The sequence below is a fragment of the Anser brachyrhynchus genome, assembly GCF_964034855.1.
Source record: "Anser brachyrhynchus genome assembly, chromosome: 1".
Taxonomy (NCBI): domain Eukaryota; kingdom Metazoa; phylum Chordata; class Aves; order Anseriformes; family Anatidae; genus Anser; species Anser brachyrhynchus.
The window spans coordinates 123,711,703-123,718,544 of record NC_137694.1 but is presented as its reverse complement, the minus strand read 5'-3'; the positions used below and the strand labels follow the sequence as shown (position 1 = coordinate 123,718,544).

Here is a 6,842-nt window from a genome sequence, read left to right as displayed (position 1 = left end):
ACTTCTACTTCAAAACGCTAAAAAAATAGTAATTTATTGTAAATGAAATAGGAGGAGGATTTCTAACTTTAATGGGATTATAACTGTAAGAATACAGAAAGTATATTAATGTGCTGATTTTTTTTTCCATTAGGTTAATCATGAGGAAAAACAATCTATGTCATGCTAATCATTTTTAAAAATGAAAGTTTTGATCCAATGTTTATTAACTGTATGCATTCTGTCCACCAGCAAGTTGTTCAAACAGTTGTTTAGTAATTTGAAAAGAAAAGCCTTAAATGTAATTATCTGAGGGAAAAGAACTGTTCACAATGGACAATCAGAACATCTCAAGCCCATAAGTCAATTCTAAGGCATTTAATACTTTTCCAGCTAGAAACATCTGCTCATGTTTTGCATAAAAGTAGGCTTCTACTAGCATTTCTGGCGTGTTGTCATCTATGTAGTATGGAAAAATACATTTTGCAAATGTAAATTCTTTTTTTCTTTTTTGACCACTGGCAGATCTTGAATTAGAGCCACGCTGAGTCTATTAGGCCCCATACTGTGGTGCCATTCTGCTTGGGGCACGGTAAGCTCCAGTCTCTTATCCTCCCTTCACTTCACAGTCAAGCTGTTAAATACATTCAAGAGAGATACAGGTTAATACAACTCCTAGCAACAGCTTATGTGACTGTGACATAGTAATCAGTTTTGAGGTAGCAATATGTTTTGAGGTAACCTGTTCTACATTTTATTCTAATCTTTTTCATTGTCCTGTTCTTTTTGTTTGATTGTTTTTTCTTAGTGAAAAGATTCCACTAGTATATTTTTGCTTTTGTGTCCTGTACAATGTTTTTTGTATAGCATTTTACTGTGTTTTCCATCTTAACCGTTAAATAAATAGAAAAAAGTCCCCCCCCCCCCCCCCCCCCCCCCCAATCATCTCTAGTAAACCAGTTACCAAACAGAACATCTGTCATCTGGTGGGAAGTAAGGTGAGGGGGAAGGTGATAATAGGAGAAAATAGACATCTAATTGCTTCAACAGAATCTGTAAAGGTTTGGAATACAGAGTCCTCCTTGACTGTATGCCAATGATCCATATGTGAAGTGTCAAGAACATTTCAGGATGCAAATGAATACTGGAGCAACGATATGAATAAAAATGAGAACTTGTTTTGAGAAACCCAAAGTAAATGCAATTCAATATGTTGCTAGCATTGGAGAAGTAGTGAAATAATCAAGAGTAAAGCAAGGTATTTCGAAAGCAATACATACTGGAAAGACTGATAAATCAACGTTTTAGTAGCTCTATTTAAACAGGCAACAGAAGGTGGCTTGCCTATTTTAGACATTGTAAGCCACAGCCTAATAGAGTAAAAGTAAGTGTACGTGACACTGACAAGTCTGAAGCAGCATCCAAGACCCTAAAGAGAACTGAAAATGCTACAGCTCTCTTAAGCCAATCTGGATTTGAGGATATTGTAACTACAATACCTACTTTAAAAGTTCCCTGCAAACTGGAATAGGTGTATGCACTGCAACAAGAGTTGATGACTGGGATTCCAACTGGTATATTATGCATATGTCAAATAAACATTAAAATATATATAGCAGGTCTCAAATCTACAGTGGAATATATCAAATTTTATATATCACAAGAAAACCATAATTATTGGAACTTCAGATAGTGTGTTTGGTATTATCTAGCAGCACTGTAACGCTTTGCTATGTGCCTGAACAGATGCACTCCTACGTAGTATTGCACCAGTTTCTTGATGAAAGAATCCAAGTGTCCCGAGATAACAGGAAAAGCACATCCTGAAGGAACGACCTGCATGGGGTTACTGAAATAAGTTCTGCAGTACTGGCTCATTTATTAAACCTGTTTCTGTCTTCACTGTTAAGAAGTTTTCTCACATTTTTCTCAGTTCATACGTATTCATTTTCTCTGTGGTCTTCTCTCCTAGAAGCAAGTCGATAACATGATTCCAGTATTCAGACAGATAATTCCAGCTATGATTTATGACAATAGCTGCGTAGAAGCAACTGAGAAAAAGAACTGCAACCTTGTAGTGGATGCCTTTATTAAATAACACTAACTGATTACCTACAGATGTTGAAGAAAGCATGGGAAAGACCATGTGGACAGCCTTGCACTGCTAGCCTCGAGCTGTTTCCATCTCTGAGCTGAAAAGAAACAACTAAAGACAGAAGCTCCCTGAAAGCTCCTCCTTGCTCTTGTTAAAATAAGCATAAAAAAACTAAGGTAACCTATAATAATCACTTCAGCGCATAATAGGAGTACACGAATAAATGGGGAAAATGATAGGAATAAATGAACACAGAAGATTGAGTAACAGCACTTTCAAGAGCTACAAAGTAGGCAGTACAGAGCCTAGTTTCCCAACTCAACTGTCTACAAACTCTTCTTAATCTTATCTCCAATTGTCTCTCCCTTCCACAATGCCTTAATTACGCTTAAAAAAAATTAATAAAAACAAAAATAAAGCTCTGGCTGTTCATATTACTGAGAAAAAACAAATTTTTCAGAGAGGTGAAAGCATGTATTCTGTGGGATAAGATGGGTACTAAAAATATACTTTAACCCCAATAGTATAGTTAATGTCTGTGTAAATAAAACCAATATTTATCATTATATATATATAAAAACAGTGAAATCTCCCTTTCATGCTCGCCTCCCCCAAAAGATTATCAAATATTTTTAACACTTTAAATACCTTGTCCTCTAGTCCATGACAATACATTAGGAACTATGTAGGCATTGTAACAGTTCATAAACATAATGGTCGTCCGTATGGCAGACTTAAAGGCAGGTTTTTGCATCTGTTTGGACTCAACAATTGAATTTAGAGACTTTGAGGATCAAAGCTGATAAAACTAGTCAGTAGATATTTTAACTAAGGAAAGGAGAAGAAAAGTTTATTATTTGATTAGACAACAGCTTTAAGTCATGAAGGTGATACAGCCATGAAGGACTGCAAATTTTGATCCAAAAACTTATTATTTCTTTTACCAATATAAATTTTGGGTGACACTGAACAGAACCACCCTTCAAATTATGTGGTAATGCCAGTATAAAACCATGCACAGCTTCTTCAAAGGCCTAAGTGGTGCATGCCCAGTGAGCTAATGCAGACATAGCACACGAGATCAGATGCAGGAAGAACTGAAGCATGCTGTGATACTCACAAAATTATGCTGGTCAAACTTTATAGGACAGCTACAATTACAGCAAATGCATATAGTATTCTGTGTAACACGATCTCCTGAAAATAACTTATACTTCTGCGTCTCCAAGGAGCCAGAGAGAACACAGCCTTAAAATATGGGACTTATTTTCAGAAATCAATTTCAGAAGACAAACCTGACTCCCCTTCAAGAAACACAATATCGATTTTATTGCGCAAGGTGATAAAAGAACAAGGCAATTAATAAGAACTGATCTGGAATTCTATGTACAGTTTTGATGAGGCGTTCAAAAATGATAGTGGAACAAGTAGTGGAAAAGAAAATTTATTATCTTAAGTGGGAGACAATGTAAAGAAGTTTGAAAGCTTTACCTAACAAAGGCTGACTGGAGATGTGACTGTACTTTATAAATATACCATGGCATAAAAACAATCAGAATAAAAAGCAACATCAAGCTCAGGGATGATGGTGACACAGGAATAAATGAGAATAAAATAAAAATTAATAAATATATTGCAGAAGATGCTGAAAAGTTTGCCATATTCAGTGAGATTCTGAGACAGGCAAAAGAACAGGAGCAAAATATGTAACTGACTATGCCAGAAAATGAGGAACTTGAAAACATCATCATTACATGTTTAACTGAAATTTCAGACAACAGGACTCAATGGATCACCAAGTCCCTCTTCTTCTATTCCTCCTCCCCCCCCCCCCACCTTTTACGTTATAATTTATGTTAATTACTTTGCAGCTATACATTTTTAATACAAGTTACTGTAGTTTCATCTTTTTTTTTTCCCCTATAACCAGACAACCAACCAAACAAAAAACAGTGGAGGTTGTTTGGTTATTTTGTTTCTAATTATTTAATTATGGATAAATATGTGGATGCAATAACCTAGCAAAAATAACAATAACGATGTGTCATGTCTGCCTATTCTTAGAAACTCTAACAAGGCATTACACTAAAGATATCACAGAGCCTTTGCATATATAGCCCATATAAATATATTTACCAGCTAATAATACATCAACGCAAAATGGGAAAAAGCTGGAGATGGGTTAATGCAGCAAGTACAATGTAAACAGGAGTTAGGAATGCGTTTTAAGATATATGTATTACATATTTATCACGTATTATGTTAACAAAGAAGATGCAAGCAACTCAAATAATGGGTTTAAACAGGGCTATGAGGCAACAGGACACAGCAAAAAATTATCCGGGAAAAAAAGAAAGAATTTCTTAAAGAAAATTTCTTAAAGAAAGAATTTAGTGGCTAATCACTAAAAAAAAAAAAAAATCACCTAAAAATTATTCAGAGGAAGAGGCCTTGGCAGAGAACTAAGAATGCTCTGAAGACCCAGAATTAGACTTTGAACCAGTGCCTACAACATCTAATAAATAACTAAAGACATGATGAAATACAAGCCCAATTCTACTGGGATATTTTCATTCCTTAAGCAGAGGACAGTCTTTTTAGAGTAAATTACAAACAGATTGTTAAATAAAGGTCACCTGTGTTTTCTCTCACTTATTTGTATTGAAAAAAACAACAAATCTACACACACAAAAAAAACTACCAACAATCAAAAACACAACTGAGAGACACCTCTGAAACTAGAAGAGTAAGCAAACAGCTCTCCAAACCTCAAACAAGCAAAATGCAATACTTTATTATTTGCAAATAGTTAACATCCCGAAAGATATACAAAATGGTCACTATCCCACTTGGACAATATCCATTGTGGCTCCTTATTCATCAGTATAACTTCTGAAAAATCTTCAGCTCTGGTTGCCCTACCATCTGGACCCAATCAGATAGGCAGGCTGGCCCACCACTCTAAGAAGTCATCTCATCGCCACAGAAACATAGTAATTGTACTAAAAATGATCCTGTTGGATTCAGCTAGGGCAAACAGGTATGAAACCAGTCATGGAGAAGCAGCATGTTTTATTAAGCTGCAACATTAATAATTTAATGATACATATTTTGGGCCCTCAAAAAACATGAGCATAAGCCATGTTTCACATAACGTGGAATATTAACAGTGTATAACCTGCAAATTTCTAAGTCCGGAACAACAGATTTGTTGGAGACTGAAGAACTCAGTTTGTGTCAAGTACATACAGAATAACAGTGGGGACAAAGTGGCTTTGCCACACTATTCTTCCCATCAAGCCCAAGATGACCAGAGAGACCAGCAAAGCAGAAGGAAGGCACACAAAAATCTTGTCAATTCTGAGACAAGTGGATGAGAAGTGAATTATTTTCTAAAAATTTTGAATAATTACAAAATGAATTTACAATGCCTGACAGGCAAAGCTTTTCAGTAGATGCAGTTATGCCAGCAAAAAATGTCTTCTTAAGCAAATGTGAGTCAAGATACACCAACAGAAAAATGAGATAATTGCACCTCCCAAATCTTTCCGGTACGCCTAGACCCTATGATCCAGTATGACTGCTCAGTTAAGTCAAATTACACTTACTTTAAACTATGGAGCCATGGCATAGCAAACAATACGCAATGATCAAGTTCTGAGTCTCTAGAACTTAACTGCATTTCTGAAATCCCAGATGACCTGAGGATATAATCCTGTTAATAAAGCATTAAGTCTCATTTTCACTATGATTTTCAATTCAAAAAGATGCAGTTGTATTGCACAGAGGTTCTTACTCTCTAAGCCTTTATGACTTCCAGTGAAAATTCAGTGCTAACAAGGATATTGTTTAACAAAACAACTTGTAAAAAAAGGTATTAAATATACAGATAAAACAGGCATGAAATAACCTATGCCAGGATAACTACAGGAAGATAAAGCAAGCAGAATCAAAGGAAAATACTTTGAAAAGCATTTGTTCTATAGTATCTGTGTGCCCCTGGCAAACAATGAATAGGGAGAATTGATAGTCCATCATCACTGAAACATGTTCAAAGATCTTACAGGTCAGGCTCCTTTTGTCATGTTTGTGTTCTACCATCTAATCTTAAAAGTCTTTACTCAAATATTACAACTTTCTGAAGGTACTGCTAGAGAAAACATAGCAGGAGTAGATCAGTAGCTCTGGATACTCTTTTAAGACAAATTGCTTTTCTGTTTTTTTTTTTATTGACTTTCTTTTAAAAAATGTTAATATGTCATAGACAGCAATATTTTCTCCGAAAAACGTGGCGGCCTTAACAAGTTAAATCAGTAACTCACTGTTGGGTAAGTCAGAGTTTGATTTTCTCAACTATTATTGTTTCTTCTCTTAGTGCCACATTGGGCATTGCACCAGATATTCAGGAGAAAAATCAGCAGCAGAACATTACAAAGAAATTAGTTTAATGAAAATTTTAAATCCATAAAGACTTGGAAATCTCCTGTTTCTCTCCTTTATGTGATCATACTGTCAAATAATAAGGTAGCTGTAGGGGAAACCCTAAACCTTTCAGGAAAATAAACAAATAAATAAATAAATAAAATCCAACTCAAGGTCACAACTCTAGGTCACTTCTTTGAATAAAACCCAACTAAAGAATGGAAAATCACTTCCATCTGAACTTCTCATAAATGTTTGGTGGCTAATACACAGTTAGTCAGTGTCATTTCAGTGACTAGTAGACTAGTAAAAAGATTTCTAATCCATTACTCTTAGAGGGAGTCCC

At 35.3% G+C, this 6,842-nt stretch overlaps 1 protein-coding gene across 23 annotated transcripts in view; it reads right to left on the bottom strand.

Moving 5' to 3' along the window:
* DMD (dystrophin) overlaps positions 1 to 6,842 on the bottom strand; it is a 1,241,121-nt gene that overhangs the window by 809,727 nt on the left and 424,552 nt on the right. The window lies entirely within an intron of this gene.